Source organism: Gopherus flavomarginatus, chromosome 1 (genome assembly GCF_025201925.1).
Source record: "Gopherus flavomarginatus isolate rGopFla2 chromosome 1, rGopFla2.mat.asm, whole genome shotgun sequence".
NCBI classification, from domain to species: domain Eukaryota; kingdom Metazoa; phylum Chordata; order Testudines; family Testudinidae; genus Gopherus; species Gopherus flavomarginatus.
In genome coordinates this window covers 89,953,941-89,973,837 of record NC_066617.1, presented here as the reverse complement: position 1 = coordinate 89,973,837, position 19,897 = coordinate 89,953,941, and positions in this window count along the sequence as shown.

The following is a 19,897-nucleotide window of genomic DNA, read 5'->3' as shown; positions in this document are numbered from 1 at the left end:
GCAGAGGGAGGAAGCTAATGGAGTGAGTAGGAGACATGCAGGGGATACTCACTCCCTGCATGGCACAGAGCCCATTTTGCATCAGCTTCTTGCTCCAGGGTCCTGACGAGGGCAGGGTGAGGGTGGATTAGGACAGGGCCAGAAGATCCATTCCTGTGTGGATTCTTCCCCTGCAAGCTGCTAAATGAGGGGACTCTGAGCTGCTGTAGCCCCCAAGGAGCAGCTGAAGAGTTATTTTGTGGCCTCTGACAGCAGATTCTTTTCTCACACTGTCCTATACACCTGCTCAGTGGATCAGTGCACAGTGCACTTGGGCTTGGAACTGGGTTCTGGGCAGATACACGCAGCTTTTAACAGCAAAGGAGCCCCTTTCGCCAAGAAGAGTTGCAGGGAGCCACAACATAAGCTGTGGCATTACCTTGAGATGTTCATACCATGATGTGGCATCAGCGTTAGATGTGTCATCATGACTGCATATCATAAAATCATAGATTAGGGTTGGAAGAAACCTCAGGAGCTCATCTAGTCCAACCCCTTGCTCAAAGCAGGACCAACCCCAACTAAATTATCCCAGACAGGGCTTTGTCAAGCCAGACCTTAAAAACCTCTAAGGATGGAGTTTCCACCATCTCTCTAGGTAACCCATTCCAGTGCTTCACCACTCTCCTAGTGAAATAGTTTTTTCCTAATATCCAACCTAGACCTCCCTCACTGTAACTTGAGACCAACCTGTACCTCCCCCACTGCAACTTGAGACCATTGCTTCTTGTTCTGTCATCTGCCATCCCTTAGAACAGCCTAGCTCCATCCTCTTTGGAACCCCACTTCAGGTAGTTGAAGGCTGCTATCAAATCCCCCCTCACTCTTCTCTTCTGCAGACTAAATAAGACCAGTTCCCTCAGACTCATTTCTGCCCCAGCCCCCTAATCATTTTCATTGCCCTTGGCTGAAGGGCATCATCACATATTATTATTTATCCATTACAACACAGCATCTTACCCTTAACTAGTCACTCTCTTACATAACCTCATTAATGCATTAATAAACATACACACAGCAACTAGCAATAACCCACCATCAAAAAGACATACTTAAGATGACACCATTTTTCAGTATGAGGTAACATTAATCAATTTCATTTTCGCCCTTTATGGATGCTGAGGAGGAAGCATGCTAACTGACCTTTGTTCCTTGAGTCTCTCCCCTATAGCTATTGGGATTGAGAATCCCTGCTTGGTGGCTGAACAGAGGAAGACTCAACAGTAGAAGTGTAGGGCAATTTTTAAGCAAAAAAAAAAATGTATTGGAAAATGCCAATTTGTTGAAACCAAACCTGTTTGTGGGAAAGTGTCAGTTTGGATTAATTTCTCTTTTTGAACATTTTTTTTGAGGTAAAAGGGTTTAGAAAAATGTGGAAATGTGCCATTTAACATTTTCTAAGCCAAAATTTCCATGTTTTCAGTTACAAATGATGTTTTATTTCAAAATTTAAGTGAATTATAGGGAAAAAAGTCAAAATTGAAACAAAATGTTTTGATTGACCTGAACTGAATATTTTTTCAAATGGTCAGTTTGTGAAAAATTTCACAATTCCAACTCTGTGTTCCAACTTGGGAGGGGAAAATTTTCCCCAGGATAAGCAAAATGTTTCCTGTGCACCCTTACTCAGCATTTCCCAAATTTGTATGTCCCCCACACTTCCCAGGGCTCAGCATTCCACTTCCCACACTTGGAATCAGGATAGAGAAAGTGGAGTGCTATTGAGACGCCTTCCTCATGATAGCCACTCACATGGACATGGAGAGACATAGCTTGGAGTAGCAGTAGAGGAGGCATGTCCGAGGCTTTTTGGCTAGTATAAGAACACTATTCTTTATAATATTGGGGTATGATAGAAAAATAGCTGTAGGCTGTCATTTAGGCTCCAAGTTAAAATGATATAACCATGTTTCTTGCGTATACCTTGAAGATAGAAAGTATATACTGTAAAATAAGTATAACTTAAAAGAGTACATCTGTATGTAAGGAAAGATAGAGATGTATAATACACATACACAATAGATTCGTATATTCGTATATGGCCAAGATATTAAAATGTGGCTAATGTTTCTGTCTGCTTCAGTTTCTAGGTCTCCTATCTGATACATCCTAAGCAAGCCTGATTTTCAGAAAGTGCTGAGCATTCATAGTCTGAAAAACCAGGCTCTTTTAAGGTGTTTTAAATTGGGTCCCACAAAATTGAGGTACCCAAAATGACTAGTCACTTTTGAAAATCTTGGCCATAGAATATAAATGATCCATATCAGGATGGTTATTTTGAAATAGCAGAACCAGCTTTATGTTTAACAATAATGTACCTTGAAAGAGCCCTATTATTTCAGACAAGTTCTGTAAAAATAACATTATTCACATATTTGTAAGATCACATACATCATTACAACTTGTAAAAATCTCTAAAAATCTAAGTCCCCAATGGCACAAACAGCTCTCTCCTCAGAGTGGCTTTACTCTTTTCATAGATTAGGTTGAAATCATGCCAAGAGAAACATTTAAAAACTGGTCTATGATGAAGTCAAATAGAAACTTTGAAATGAAACTGCTTACTGAGGCATTTGCAGCGTTGCTGTAGTTGTGTTGGTCCCAGGATAGATAGGTGAGGTAGTCTCTTCTAGTAGACCAACTTCTGTTGGTGGAAGGTACAAGCTTTTGAATTTCACAGAGCTCTTCTTCAGGTCTGGGGAAGGAAATGAGAGAGTCTGTGCTAAATACAAGTTGAGAGGGACACATTGTTAAGCATAAGAGGCTAGCACATGTTGCAAAAGACCACTTAAAATGAAGTGGGTAATTAAGGGTTAGTGGACAGTGGGGCATGTTACAAATCGTTGTATTGAGCCATAAAGCCAGTGTCTTTGTTGAATCCATGGATTTTACTGCCTTGCAGAGTTATTTATTTAAGTTCCCAGGCTCACTTTTTGAAGTTGTTGTGCTGGTTTTCTTTGGGGATGAGGACTGAGAGGTCAGATATGGAGTGATCACTCTGTGAAAAGTGTTCGTCCATAGGTGATATGGTGTTTTTGTCTTTCATCATTTTTTCTGTTGAGCTCATTCAAGAGCATAGCGATTGTCTGGTTTCACCCACAAAGTTGTTGGGGCATTTGATGCACTGGATGGGGTACATCACATGTTGTGATAGACATGCATGGGCTCCATGAATTTTGAAAGGTGTGTTGTGGGGGGTACTGATCATCAGAGCAATGAAAATATATCTGAAGGTTTTACATCTGTTGTTCTGGCAGGGCCTGGTGCCACTTTGAGTTGGTATGACCTGGTCTGTGGTGCACTTGCTTCTAATGATGAATTTGGCAAGGATGGGGGGTGATCTGATGGGCAGAAGAGGGGATTTCAGAAAGATTTATTTAAGGATGTGGGTTCCCATCAAATATGGGTTGCAATTGTTTGATGATACCCCAGTGGATTCCAGTGTTGGGTGTCAGTTGACAACTAGGGTTGTGCAATCAGTTGGTGGGGTTTATTTTTTTGGTATTGAAGCAGCTTTGCCCATGGTATTTGGGTGGCCGTGTCCATGATGTGATTCTACTTCTTGATGAAGTGTCTTGTTTAGTGAAGGTGGTTTTAAGTATGTTAGGTGTGTATATCTTGGATGTTCTCTTCAGAGCAAATTCTGTAGTATCTGAATGCCTGGCTGCAGACAACAATTTTTTTGGTGGTTGGTGGCTCTCTGGAGGTAAGTGTTGCTGATCCATTGGTTTCTTACGTACAGTCATTTGTAGAGTTACATTGTTCAGCTGATTGTAGTATTCAGAAAGTTGATGCTGCTTATGATGGGTTTCCTCCGGGGTGCCACCTGGAACTGGGGTACCACTGAGCCTCTGACCCACCTGCCTGGGCTCCCTCTACATTGTGCTGCTGTGACAAGCTGAAAAGCCCTTCAAGCTTGCACTTTCACCAGCATTCACACAAGTAGAGACACACTCAGCTGCAGTTACACGCAGGCTCTCTGACCACCAGCTTCCCAGCCTGGAACCCCAGAGCAGTACCTTCCTGCCCAGGTCAAATCTGGCCAGTATATGGGTTTAATACCGTGTCTGCCTCTCCTCAGTGTGAAGAGGACCATACACACTAGTGGTACCCACGCTGAGATTTTCCCCAGACACCTTAGTCAAATGCACACTAGTTTGGATTAAAACATAAAATAAGATTATTAACTACAAAAGGATAGATTTTAACTAAGTGATTATAAGTGATAACAAACAGATCAAAGCAGATTACCTAGTAAATAAACAAAAACACAAACTGAGTTTCAACATACTAGATAGGTAGGATATGAATTAGCAAATTCTCACCCTGAGTGATAAACAGGATGGCAGATTCATAAGGCACAAGCTGCCTTTGCTTTGCAGCTTGGGTTTCCCAGGTTTTCATACACAGGCTATAAATTCCTTTAGTCTGGGACCATCACTTTCCCCAGTTCAGTCTTTGTTCTTCAGGTGTTTCCAGGTGTGTAGTTCTAGGCAAAGTGAGGTCCCATCATGATGTCATTTCCCCCTTTTATATCTTCTTCCCACTTGCTGGAAAGCTCTTTTGCTATGACCTGGGTCAAACAGTTCCCATTGTGTAGTGCTGTCTCTGAGAGGTTTCTATTGTACACAGGTCCTGGGGTAATCTTTGTGCTTGTGTGCATTTCCTCAATAAGCCATTAACATTGTTTGGTGTTTTTACTGTTGTATGTGAAAGCCTGCTTGTGGGTGTTTTCAACCTCACAACATGTTTCAGTAACACATACATAGCCAAACTTCATAACTTCACATAGGATGATAGCACATGCAATCCAACAAGATATTAAAGTCTAGCATATCAAGACTTTTAGACTGATACTTCACAAGGCATACTTTGTGCAAAACATATCCTAATTATATGACAGTGATGAATGAGCGAGTGCCAGGGTCTCACACTAGTATCTGACCATTCTAGAGAGTGTTTGATGGATGGGCAGTGGTTATTGTGGTGAAAATAATGAGAGAGATTAGGTGGTCTGATGAGCGCATGAAAATATCATCAGAATAACTCAGTTATATCATTGGTTTCATGGTGAATTTTTCCAGAAATTCTTCCGCAAAGTGGCCCAGGAAACTGGAGAAAAGGTCTGAAATAAATAGAATGAAATTAAATAAGGACAAATGCAAAGTACTGCATTTAGAGAGGAATAATCTGCTGCACAATACAAAATGTGAAATGACTGCTTAGGAAGGAGTCTGGAAGAAAAGGATCTGGGGGTTATTGGGGATCACAAATTACATATAAAACAACAATGTAATACCATTGCAAAAAGAGAAAAGATCATTCTGGGATGTTATAACAGGATACACTTACTGCTGGGGGGGTCTCTTTGCGGCAGGGTCTGGGGATTAGCTCTCACCTGGTCTGGCACCCCATTCTACCAGTTGCTCACACTTGGCCTTTCTTTCTTTGGGACTCGGGGTGTTCCCACTTCGTGATTTGGCTCTCCGGCCAGGTCACTATTAGTCTTCCCCTTGTGAGGTGTTAAAATCCCACTAGACAAGCTGTGCTATGCCATGCCAGGCAGGTCTTCCAGTCCAAATCCAGGTCAGGAGCCACTTTCCCATGGGTGGTAGAGGACCTCGGGCACATGCAATATTCCAAGTTCCAGCCAAGGGACCCTATGCCCAGCAACCACAGTATACTCGATCTCAGACCCTGTTGCTGTTTCCCTGGGCTCCTTTCTACCTCACTTCTCTATCTCCTGGCCCATCTCTGGGTTTACCAGCCTTAGCGTCTCCTCTGCTAATGGCTACTCCCCCTCTCAGCTTCTAGTGAGACTCTGTAGTCCAGAGCAGGATATCAGGGCTTAGTCTTCCCCTAGACTTCCTCCTTGACTCTAGCAAACTCCCTCTCTCTCTAGGAAGTGACTGCAGAGCTACTCCATGCAGTTCCCTCTTGTCTCAACTTCCTGGCTTTATACAAGCTCAGCCTGCTCCTGGGCTTCATCTTCAGTAAGGCTTTACCCATCCCTGGCTCGCCTCCAGGTGCAGCCTATAGGGTTAATTGGCTCTTTTATTCTCCACTCCCTCCCAGCCCAGGCCATGTATGGGGTGGATACCCTATCCCAGATGTATTAGTAGAAGCATTGTAAGCAAGGCATGAGAAGTAATTCTCCCACTCTCCTCAACACTGGTAAGGCCTCAGCTGGAGTACTGACTCCAGTTCTGGGCACCACACTTCAGGAAAGATGTGCACAAATTGGAGAAAGTCCAGAGGAGAGCAACAAAAATGATTAAAGGTCTAGAAAACATGACTGATGAGGAAAGATTGAAAAAATTGGGTTTGTTTAGTCTGAAAAAGAGAATATTGAGTGGTGGTGGTGAGGGGCGGACACAATAATAGTATTCAAGTACATAAAAGGTTGTTATAAAGAGGATGGTGATACATTGTTCTATTTATTCACAGAGAACATGACAAGAAATAATGGGCTTAAATTACAACACGGGAGATTTGGGTAAACTTCCTAACTGTAAGAGTAAATAAGCACTGGAACAACTTACACAGGGAGGTTGTGGAATCTCCATCACTAGAGATTTTTAAGAACAGGTTAGACAAACAATTGTCAGGGATGTCAGTGCAGGCGAGTGGACGAGATGACCTATTGAGGTCCCTTCTAGTTCTACATTTCTCCGATTCTATTCAGAGGCTGGCTAATTGGGGAGGCATCCTAATGTTCATGGTTGTTCCCATGGTTTGGACAAAGTGTTGGTAAATGTGAATTTGTTGTGGGTGATGATGAAATGGATGATCTTAGCAATGGTTTTCAAAGTGTTATACTTTATCTCGTAGGTATTTGAGGCAGACAGAGATGTTGTCATAGTGAGGGATGTTGGTGTATAGGAAGGTGACTGCCATGGTGGCAAGGAAGGTGCATTTGAAACACTTAGGCTGCTGCAGGGCCATATAAATGCACATACCATACAAAAATGAAATTTATTACACAATAAATGCAATTCAGATCAACAATGAGAACTGGCAGTTTCAAAAAGAAAACAGGCAGAAAATACACAAATGTGTGTCAGAGGAAAAACAACAATTCAAAACATGTACTAAAAACCCTACATGGCTAAAATGACATTTCAGACTTTCAAACAATAAACAAAAGACTTTCAAATACATTTCAAAGTGATGAGAGCTGTACAGAGCTTACTGCCAGAACAACTTAAATTATGATGCCACTTTTTCATTCATGTTCAAAAGCCAAATTGAGATGGACATGAAGCACTAAAGTCTAAGATCTATTTTCAATGTGTTGAGCTAACATATGAAAGTGAAATGTTGCTTAGTTTTCCTAACTACCGATCCCATCTTCATTAATACAAGAGAAGAACTAAAAGCTAAACAAAAGCATTTAAAAGCCACAGGAAAGGAAGGTTAAAAACACACACTGAGGTTGTCTCTCAGATGAAATCATACATGAACTATATAGGAAACTATGTGTTTTTATTACAAAACATAATGTGGCTCTAAATTGCAATTCAGACACAAGAGAACACCTAAATATGCCATTTTAAAAAGTGAAATATTCAGTTCCTTCCTATTTTTTGAAAATTTCTTGTTGTTGTTGTTGAAAGTGGAAGAAGAGACATGTATGTCCAGTTCACTTGAAAACCCAAATGAGATCAGGAAAGACAGAAATGCCAACAAATGAGATGGATCTTTATCAAAAGGTTACTGTACTGTCCCATCTTTAAAAAAGGAATGACACACTGAAAACCCATTAATTGCTTCAAATGAATTACATCCAGGAATAATGAGGCACCTTCCTTGGCAAATATAGTTCAAGAAAAATGCTACAGAAATAAAAATAAATAAATAAAAAACAGAAGCTCAACATTCAGGGACACATTTTCAATGAGCAAGTAATTGCGTTCCGTGCAAAAATGCACAGAAGTTGAAAACGAGTGTTTAGAACTCAATAGCCCTCTGTGTATGGAAAAAGCACTTCACTCTTTATTCCCTGTAAAGTTGGAGGATCCACGGGAAATGTGACCTCAATGTGCCATCTGGTTTTAGTGACAGATCTTCTGAATTCTTTCCACCCCGCCCCCAGGCAGCATAGATAGCTAGTTGTCATGCTGCCATTTACTCCCCTACTACAATTAAGCACGTCTTCCCCCACCAAGAGAAAGCGATAACATAGAAATAATCATCATTAACATGCATAGTAAGCTGGCACATAAATTAATGCCCTTTCATTTGGAGCATATCACTCAGGGCACATGCCTGCCACAAGAATGAATATCTTAAAATGTACATTGTCACAGAGGGAGTATACCCCCCCCAGAAAGAGAGGCAGTATGGTCTAGTGGACAGGGAACTGGAGTGTGAGCCAGGAGATCTGTATTCTATTCCCCACTGACTTGCTATATGACCTTGGGTAAGTCACTTAATGTTTCTGTGCCTCTGTTTCCTCTCCCACCCTGTGTTCTTCTTGTCTCTTTAGACTGCAAATTCTTTGGGACAGGAATTGTCCTATGCCAAGTATTGAATACAGTGCCAAGTACAATGGGGCCCTAATCTTGGTTGGGCCCTCAAGGTGCTACTGTAACATAAATAATTCTTATCAATAAGAGCTATGTTCCACATTTCACTTGATCCAAATGGTCCCTTTTACATGCAGTTAGTGCACATTTGTTCTTCTGTTCACTGCAGAACAGAGGCCCAGAGCTTCTGAAACTGGACTCAAAAGAGATTCATAACACTACATTTCACCTAACAGCTACCCAGAAAAATGTTATTGGCACAAAACAAACAACACTCCAATGTCTGGCTAGACAGAGATAGTGATACATTATTTTTACTTACAGATTCTCCTGGCATCTTTGCCAGATGCATTGTGTTTGGCTAGGAGAGAATGTGTGTCACAAATTGGATTAGTTAGAATCACACACAGAGACCTTTCCTCCTATGCTTAGACTATGCAATAACTTCAGACATTGTAGCAACTATGGGTGAATGACCATTTGATGGTTACCAGTACAGAATCATAGAAATGTAGCTCTGGAAGGGCCCTCAAGAGGTCAAGTCTAGCCGTCTGAGTATAGCATCAAACCTGATTCTCCTTTCACTGATAGAAGTGTAGATCAGAAGTAATTCCATTAAAGTTAATGGAGCCATGTCAGTGTAAACCTGGTGTAAGTGAGAGGTTCAGAGCTCCGCTCAATAAATCATCATCACACTGTTTACTCTTTATTCTCCTCTTGTGATGGGATATTCTTCTCCCTTGGAAATTTCCTTTTCTGCTTCTTCTTCTTTTTATTTTTTAAGATCTGCCTTTTGAATGACTATTTCTTGAAGGAAAAACTTGTACAGAATTTGGGAGTTTGTGTGTAATAAAGCATTTGTAGACTATAATGAGAAGTGTGTTAAATTAGCTGTTAGTTTCAGTGATTGATGTGAAAAATTGATTGGGTCCTGGGAGGTGTAGAGTTTCCCCAGGTGAGCCTGAAAAACAAACTGTGAGTTAGAAGCAGAAGCTAGGACAAAACACATGGAACCATCAAGGGGTCCTGGAAGGCAGCTGAAAAGGGGGATAAAAGGCTCAGCTGGGGATTAAAAGAATACAGTGCTTGGCACTGTATAAAACATATCACTGAGTTCAAATGCTTCTGTTTTTAACTGTAGTCAAGGATATAATCGCAGCCATTACTTTTACTATGAAGGAGTGATGGATGAACCTCTAATGGTTAGAAGATCACTTTGGTTCTTGCTTTGGATAATGTTTCTTGCGCCTATAGATTTGGGCTTGAAATCTTGTGAAAACATGCTCACTTGTGCAACTCCAGGTATTTCTATTTCCAGTTCCCAAAGCAGCACAGAAGTGTTTGAAAATGACAAATAATGACAGAGTGGGTGAGGTAATATCTTTTATTAGACCAACTTATGTTGGTGCGAGAGGCAAGGTTTCAAGCCACAGAGAGTTCTTCTTCTGGGGAAGATACTTTCCTGGACCTAAAGAAGAGCTCTGTGTAGCTTGAAAGCTCCTCTCTCTCTCTCTCTCTCACTAACAGAAGTTGGTCCAATAAAAGATAATACCTCACCCAATTTGTCTCTCTAAGATCCTAAGACCGACATGGCTACAACTACATGACATACAAATAATGACAAATACACGTAACTAAACTTTTTCAAACCCTTAAAGGAGTTTGATTCATTTCCAGTGTTGGATGAACATTTGGAAGGTTTCTTATTTTATCAGAGCAAGAGATGAGCCACTCTTTCATATACATATATACAAAGAGACCCTGTCATAAACAGATAAGTAAGAGTTAATAGAACAAAACTGCTTCATATCTCTTTGCCTGGAAAGGGTTAACAAGAACAGTGAGCCTGGCTGTCACCTGACCAGAGGACCAATCAGAGGACAGGATACTTTCAAAACTTGAGGGAGGGAAGTTTTTGGGCTGTGCTGTTAGTTTTGGTTGTTGTTCACTCTGGGGGCTCAGAGGGATCAGACGTGCAACCAGGTTTCTCTCCAATCTCTCCAGTACAGGCTCTTATAAGTTCAGACTAGTGAGTACTAGGTAGATAAAGCGAGTTAGGCTTATGGTTGTTTTCTTTATTTGCAAATGTGTATTTGGTTGGAAGAAGTTCAAATGTGTATTTGGCTGAAAGGAGTTCAAATTGGTATTTTGCTGAAAAGATTTTAATTTATACTTGTATACTTAGGTTGGGAGGGTGTTCCCAGTGTCTATAGCTGAAATACCCTGTACCTATTCCATTTTAAATTTACAAAGATAATTTTTACTGTTTTTTCTTTCTTTAATTAAAAGTTTTTCTTGTTTAAGAACCTGATTGTTTTTTTTATTCTGGTGAGACCCCAGGGCACTGGGTCTGGATTCACTAGAGAATTAGTGAGGAGAAAGGAGGGAAGAGGGAGAGAGAGGCTGATTTCTCTCTGTGCCAGGATTACTTTCTCTCAGGAAGAGTCTGGGAGGGGGAAGAGAGAAGGAGGGTGGAAGGTGAATTGTCCTCTCTGTCTTGTGATTCAAGGAGTTTGAATCACACAGTGATCTTCCAGGGTAACCCAGGGAGGGGAAGCCTGGGAGAGGCAATGGTGGGGGAAAGGGTTTACTTTCCTTGTGTTAAAATCCAGAGGGTCTGGGTCTTGGGGGTCCCTGGGCAAGGTTTTGTGGGGACTAGAGTGTACCAGGCACTGGAATTCCTGGTTGGTGGCAGCGCTACAGGTTCTAAGCTGGTAATTGAGCTTAGAGGAATTCATGCTGGTACCCCATCTTTTGGACACTAAGGTTCAGAGTGGGGAATTGTACCATGACAGACCCAATGACAAATGTGATGTGATATAAGATTTTATAGGCACTCCTTTGGGCTGGCAGCATTATTGCATTTGTCATGCATGTTTGTGTGTTTAAGAAAATTGATTTGCAGCATTTCTCTCTGTTCAACTCATCAAGCACATTTAAATTTATCATCAGTACAGCACCACTTCACTGCTTCATAATCTCAATCATCTAAAGTCACTTAAGTTAAAAAATGATTATGAGAAGAATTGTATATTTGATCCATAAGGTGACTCACCACCTAAACTACAGGAAACAATTATATTTAATAGCACCAAAGGCTAACATTTAATTCTGCCTGCCTTAGACCACACCAGCACCCATACCTACAGACAACACTGCCATAGCAAAATATGTGTGCAATGGATCTCTGATTTGGTTCACTTACCTAAAGCAGGTATCATTCACATAAGATACAGATGGCATTGGGTGTCTGTGAAAGCTCTCTGCTTCCTTACTCCACTGTCTGTTAAAGACCAAGTGAGGGAGTTTAACCAATTATGGTGATGAATATAACAGACAAACATGATGATACCCGCATTTCTGGCTGAACTGTGTTTGTACATGAACAGGCACCTCCATTTTGGATTAAGCCTTCCAAATACACACTACACCACCAACATGCAACTGTCGGAGGCTTTAGTAGAACTGGGAATGGTCTCTATTTATGGACACAGTGTTGCTTATGTACTCAGGTATGGTGTAGAAAGGGATAATTTTAAATTGTTGGACAACAAGTAATTGTATCCCCCAAATTACTAAAAATGTTTAGTCTAGAGAAACAAGAAATGGTAGTTCAGCTCATACTACTTGTCTCTCTTACTTACTCCCACTATTTCATCACTGGGGTCCTTTTACATACCTTAGAAGACTTCACATCACAACTAACACTCATGGCTATTTTATTTATTAGAGAAATGAAAAACAGAACAAATGACAGAACATAAATGATTAACTGGTTAATTCCATTGCAAACTCTTCTGTCTGCCTCTCAGTGTAGAGCAGGGGCGGGCAAACTTTTTGGCCTGAGGCCGCATCAGGTTTCCAAAATTATATGGAGGGCCGGTTAGGAGAGGCTGAGTCTCCCCAAACAGCCAGGAGTGGCGTGGCCCACCCAGCCCCCACCCCTTATCTGACTCCCCCTGCTTCTCACCCTCTAACAGCCCCCCCAAGACTCCTGCCACATGCAACACCCCCTGTTACCGGACAGCCCACCTGGGATCCTTGCCTCATCCAAACACCCCTTCTCCCTGTCCCCTGATCGCCCTTGACTGCCCCCCATGACCCCATCCTTCCTGACTGCCCCTCCAGGATCTCTGCCCCCATTCAACCTGGAGCACCAGTGGTTGGTGGCGCTACAGCCGCACCGCCTAGAGCAGCAGGATAGGCAGCTGCGCTGCCCGGCAGGAGCCAGCCACACCACCGCCCACACAGAGCACCGGGTCAGGCCGGGCTGTGCAGCTGCACTGCCCCAGGAGCTCGCAGCCCTGCTGCCCAGAGCATTGCACCAGCGAGGCAGGGAGCTGAGGCTGCAGGGGAGGGGCAACAGCGAGGGGAGGGGGAACAGCTTCACGGGCCAGGAGCTCAGGGTTTGGGCAGGAGGAGCCCATGGGCCATAGTTTGCCCATCTCTGGTGTAGAGCCTTTAGAAGAGATTACCTGGGCTTTGGTGGGAGTACTTTTTTCATGGTAAATTGAGACCAAGGTCTTATTTCCCTCAATGATTATGAGTGCAGTCTTGGTGCATCAAAAGAAAATGAAGACTGTTTATAAACAGGCAAAAAAATTGTTTAAAGGCAGGTGAGCTCTGTCTAGTTATTATTAATAACCAGACAATTTATAGATGGGCAAGGTAAGCAATCAGAACTAAAACCTATGAAATCAGAGAAAATATTTAAATCAGTTAATTAGAAAATGCTATTTAAGAAATTGTCTTAAAACTGGCCAGTTAATTAATATTAAGAAACTGAAGTCTAATTAAATTATCTGCTTATTAGCAGGGGCGCCTCCAGGCACCAGGACACCAAGCATGTGCTTGGGGTGGCCAGCCTCGGGGGGCACTCTGCTGGTCGCCACGAGGGCGGCAGGCAGGTTGCTTTCAGCGGCATGCCTGCAGAGGGTCCGCTGGTCCCATGGCTTCGGCGGACCTCCTGCAGGCTGCCACCAAATTCACAGGACCGGCGAGCTCCTGCAGGCAAGCCGCCGAAGGCAGCCTGCCTGCCGTGCTTGGGGTGACAAAATGCCTAGAGCTGCCCCTGCTTATTAGTGGAATAAATGGCTTAGCCATTTGGTGATTAACAAAAGAAACTGTTAATATCTTAAATTACATCAGCATTTCAATATCCCAATAAAATCAATATGAGTTTTAAAAACTAATTCCTTGTTAGTGTTTTAATTAACTTCCTCTCATCAATGCTGTGGCAAAGTACCTGTCTCTCCTCTCCTAGCTCAGTCCTTCTCAGCCTTGGAGACACAGGCTTAGGCAAAGCAAAGCCCTTCACAGTCGCGCAGGGTCTGGCTGATCCCTTCTCAGTCAGGCCCTTGTTCTGTTGTCCTCTCCTTCTGGGGAGAGTGCAACCTGCCTTGCAAGAAAAGTTTTAGAGTTCAACTGCCTCTGCTCACTGGCAGCTACTCTACTTCTCTCCTCCCCACTGCTTCCCTGCCAGGGAGGGTTTAAAAAGGTCTCCAGCCATTGGGGCCAGCTGAAACTAATTATCTCCCTGGTAACCCCTGTTCCAGCTGAACTTTATTCCTCCATGGTTAAGCCTTCTGGGACTAATTACTACCCCTCTCTTGGTAGCTAAGTGTCCTGAGTTTGCCACAATGCATGCTGAGGTCTTGAGGACATAGGTGCTGAGACTAGGGGTACGTCTACACTACAGGATTATTCTGATTTTACATAAACCGGTTTTGTAAAACAGATTGTATAAAGTCGAATGCACGTGGCCACACAAAGTACAATAATTCGGTGGTGTGCGTCCATGTACCGAGGCTAGTGTCGATTTTTGGAGCTTTGCACTGTGGGTAGCTATCCCGTAGCTATCCCATAGTTCCCGCAGTTGCCTCCGCCCATTGGAATTCCGGGTTGAGATCCCAATGCATGATGATGCAAAAACAGTGTCACGGGTGATTCTGGGTAAATGTCATCACTCATTCCTTCCTCCGTGAAAGCAACGGCAGACAATCATTTTGCGCCCTTTTTCCCTGGATTGCCCTGGCAGATGCCATAGCATGGCAACCATGGAGCCCATTTTGCCATTTGTCACTGTCACAGTATGTGTACTGGATGCCACTGACAGAGGCAGTACTGCAGCGCTACGCAGCAGCATTCATTTGCCTTTGCAAGGTAGCAGAGATGGTTACCAGTCCTTCTGAACCGTCTGCTGTGCTGTTGTAAATTGGCAATGAGATGACGGTTATCAGTCGTTCTGTACCATCTGCTGCTGTCATGGGTGCTCCTGGCTGACCTTCGCTGAGGTTGGCCGGGGGCGCAAAGACAAAAATGGGAACGACCCCTCGGGTCATTTCCTCCTTTATGTTGTATCTAAAAATAGAGTCAGTCCTGCCTAGAATATGGGGCAAGTGTACTAGAGAACCAGTGTATCAGAGAACCAGAGAGCACAGCCGCTCCGTGTCCGATCCCAGAGAAATGATGAGCTGCATGCCATTTTAGGGGGTGTCCATGCAACAACTCCACCCGTTGCTTCCCTCCTCTCCCAACCGTTCTGGGCTACCATTGCAGGGTCCCCCCATTTGTGTGATGAAGTAATAAAGAATGCAGGAATAAGAAACACTGAGTTTTTAGTGAGATAAAATGAGGGGGAGGCAGCCTCCAGCTGCTTTCATAGTCCAGGCAGGACATTAAACGGTGGAGGGGAGCGGAGCGCAACATCCCGCTGCTATGATAGTTCAGGCAGTACAGAATCTTTTTTTAGACATGAAAGGGGGGGGGCTGATGGAGTTCAGCCCCCAGTTGCTATTATGAGGATGGTTACCAGCCGTTCTGTACCATGTGCCGGGAATAACCGGGAGTCATTCCTATTTTTACCCAGGCGCCGCCAGCCGACCTCACCTGAGGCCAGCCAGGAGCACTCACGGGCTGATGACGAGGATGGTTACCAGTCCTACTGCACTGTTCTGTCTGCCACCGGGGAAGGGAGGGGAGAGGATACTGCTGTTCATTGTCCCAGCACCGTGTCTACCAGCAGCATGCAGTAGACATACGGTGACATTGAAAAAAGTCAACAAACGATTTTTTTCCCTTTTCTTTCACGGGGGGTGGGGAAGGGGACTAAATTGACGAGATATACCCTGAACCACCCTGGACAACGTGTTTGCCCCTACAGGCATTGGGAGCTCAGCCAAGAATGCAAATACTTTTTGGAAACTGCGGGGACTGTGGGATAGCTGGAGTCCTCAGTCCCCCCTCCCTTCCTCCATGAGTGTCCATTTGATTCTTTGGTTTTCCGTTACGCTTGTCACACAGCACTGAGCTGTGGACTCTGCATCATAGCCTGGAGATTTTTTTTCAAATGCTTTGGCATTTCATCTTCTGTAATGGAGCTCTGATAGAACAGATTTGTCTCCCCATAGAGCGATCAGATCCAGTATCTCCCACACGGTCCATGCTGGAGCTCTTTTCGGATTTGGGACGCATCGCCACCCATGCTGATCAGAGCTCCACGCTGGGCAAACAGGAAATGCAATTCAAAAGTTCACGGGACTTTTCCTGTCTACTTGGCCACTGCATCCGAGCTCAGATTGCTTTCCAGAGTGGTCACAGTGGTGTACTGTGGGATACTGCCCGGAGGCCAATACCGTCGATTTGCGGCCACACTAACCCTAATCCGATATGGTAATACCGATTTGAGCTCTACTTCTCTCGTTGGGTAGGAGTACAGAAACCAATTTAAAGAGCCCTTTATATCGATATAAAGGGCCTCATTGTGTGGATGGGTGCAGCATTAAATCGGTTTAATGCTGCTAAAAATTAGTATAAACGCGCAGTGTAGACCACGCCTAAGAGTGCTGAAGGTGCTGCTGAATCCCTGGGCTTGAAGTGGTTTCCATCACATAAAGTTTGGTTCAATGGCTCCCAGCATTGCCACTGTAGAAATTGCTCCAGCACCCCTGCTTGGGGAAGTTGTCCTTACTTTGGTTTCTTCTTGAATCATTTCTGTTCTTCTTAGCTGTCTGTGACAGTTTGCTTGCAGAGATGGACAGGATGAGTTGTGTTGAGTGCAGTGTGATTGAGCAGGATAGTCAAGGGTGTGTGGCTTGGTGCTCTCTTGAGAATTTTTATACTCTTCTTCCTATTTTCATGAAGTTATAGAAAAACTTATTTCAGACTTGTTTAGAATCAAAATTGGTTGCTGTCATCCTTTAATTGGTTCCTGCCTTCGGGGGTTGGTGTTGATGCAGGAGCGGTGCCAGGGTTTTTGGCGCCCTAGGCCGTAGGGCTGGCTCTAGCCTTTTTTGCCACCCCAAGCCGGTCCTGCGGCTCCGGTGGAGCATCCGCAGGCACGCCTGTGGCAGGTCCACCGGAGCTGCGGGACCAGCGGACCCTCCAAAGGAATGCCTGCGGGAGGTCCACCGGAGCACGCTGCTGCCCTCCCGAATCCTGGCGACCTAGGAGACTGCCTAGGTCGCCTAAATGGAAGCGCCGGCCCTGTGTTAGTGACATCTGCAGCTGCTGAATATGCAATATGCTTAATCACTATGCAGCACTTTGCTGTTCTGTGGCAGGAAAATCCCAAACAACTTTTGAAGTTAGAGTTTAACTGTTTTCTTTTTGTTTGGTCCATTTTCTGAGATATTCCTTCAGTTTCCTTAGGGTTTAACAGAAAACAAAACTGTGTTTTTATTTCTCAAAACAGCCTTTTACAATTAAAGAATTCTTAGGGAGTCTTCAGCTTAAACAGCTATTAAAGAAATTGTTGATTTGTCATCATAATTTTTTGAGAGATGGTTCTTGTCTTCCTGAGTTGGGTAAGAGAGTTGCTTGATCACAGCAATTAAATAAGTATTTCCTCATTAATATAAATATTGTATACCTAAGTGGCTTCTTATATTAATAATCAGTTTAACAAGGTCTTTAGATACAGGTTATTACATAAAGCATTTTGCCATATGCATAGCACAGCTATTAGGGACTGACATAGGAAGTTTTGCATTTAGCAAACATATTTGCGTGTCTGAATTTCACAAAGGAATTTGTCATATCAACTTTTAAGACATAAAAAAGCTTTAAAATTTTCCAACTACACCTGTTGCTCTAAAGATTTAAGGACACAAGCTGAGGTTTTTCTTCCAAAGTGGGGGACTGGTGGAGGCCCATTTTTTTTACTTCGATTTATTGTCCTGATAACACAGCCCTACGTCCCTCTGGAGGCATCCTGCTTAAAGTACATAGTCACATTCATTTAGAGGACCAGGTCTTTCCAAACATTTTGAGTTACAAAGTTTTTTTTCCCAACATAAAGGACTATATCTATATCCAACTGGGATCTTATACAAGAGGGACGTACTTGAGTCAAGATAAGACACTCTTCAGCTCTATTTGTCTCTTGACCCAAGCTCCTTAGAATTACATTCTCTTTGTTATCACAATTAAACTTTTGTTAAATATTTTGCACAAAGTATAATTTTAATAATATATCTTTTAAACGTAACCCAAAAGAATGTAGTACAAAAGCTAAAGCAAAGTAAAGTTAGCCCACTGGCAGTGGCATGTAGGGTATGTGTAGCTACACGCCCCAGTGAAAAGCATGTAGCTACACAGAGAAGTTAAAGGCTCTTGCAGTGAGGAGGCAGCAAGGAGCTTCTGGAGCCTTTCCCCACTGCCAGCCTTTCACTGCATCAGAGAAAAGCTCCAGCAGTTCCGTGTGACAGGGAAAGCTCCAGCTGCTGGAGTCTTTCCCTGCAGTGGGGAAAAGCTCTGACAGCGTGACATTGCCCTGCTAAAAATAGCAGCATAAATGTGGGAGGCAGTGCTGGGGTGTGTAGAAAGCTGTGTCGAGTATATATCCTAAGGTTCTGGCATGTCTTTACTCATCTAAGCAGTGCCTCACAATACACAGGCTGTGGGGGGGTTGTTTGTGCCATGTATGTAATCTACATGCCACCATAAATGTAAATATAGCCTTAGGAAAGCTGCCATTTAAAGTTTGTATAACCACTTTTGATGGGGTGGGAAACAGTTTTTATGACCAGGCAGGTGTCATCTTCTTGACACTTAGCTAGTTTCTGGATGCCAGAAACCAGAAGCCTTCTGCAATTTCTTTGATTAGCTTGAACATTTTATAACATAACTAACCAAAAACATACACAGGTGTTGTTACATTTTCAAGCATCCTGGCTATAACCTACTTGTAGGTATATTTTTATATTCAGAAAGAATGCAAACAGGTTTGTAATGAGCTAACATAATAAAAATACTTTATAATACTTTTATTAATATAATTTTTGCATCAATATTGTGGTCTCTGTACCATACTGGGAATAGCTTTAAGACCCTGAAGAGCAGTGGATATGCAGAGTCACCAAAAGTTTCTTAGTATATAGAGAACTCATCACTTTTTATTTGTGGGATGGGAAGAATATACCCCTCAGCCCATTGCTGAAAAGGACCCCATAATATTTAAATTAATCCTGCACTTTGCCTAGTCACTAGGCTCATCTCACGGGAGTGTAATAGCTGCTTCTGTTAATTAATATACTCCATGGCTTATTGGGGCGGATGCAGAATAGGCATGTGGGTTCTATTTGTAGCTCCGGCACAGTTCAGAAAGTCAAATCAGTTCAGATCATTCAATGGTATTTGCTTATCCTGTTCACATGACCTGCAAGTGTCAGTGTATTGCCACAGTGGCACCCACCATGAACTTCTCAACTCTACAGCAAATTAGTTCCCAAATGACCATTAACTCTGTGGGTTAGCCAGCCATGTCAGGACAGTCACAAGTTTCTTTTCCAGGGTGAGTTGTGATCTCATTGTAGCACTGCAATGATTGGGCCAGATCCCCACAGAGACAAAGAAAAGTCTACTCCTTCATTCAGAAGCCCTGCAGGCACATCCTAGATCTCAAGTGTGTGGTTGAAATCCTGTTTTGAAAGCAGTGCTCCTCCAGTGAACTTCATCTTGAAGTAACACCAAAAGCCAATTACTCTGTCAGAGCGGAAATGCATTGTGAATTTTATTAACTGCTGATCCTGGCTGTCTGCAGGTGCAGTCAGTGCACCTTCCACTAGCTCTCCTGGGATGCCTGAGACATCCGCAAATTAATTTACAGGATCTTAAGCAGAAAAGTATCTTTCTATAGAATGAGTGAGAGATCTATGACTGTTCATCCTGGCCTTTATTTTGAGAAATAGCTATGGAAATGACTGCCCTTCCCAGAGAGTTGTGGGAGTTTGACCCCATCTCCCACAAACCCCTGAGCCTCCCAGAAGGCCTTTTGAAATGCGTGTAGGTGCCCAGAGGACAGTGCAACTGCAACAGTGTACTGGAGTGAT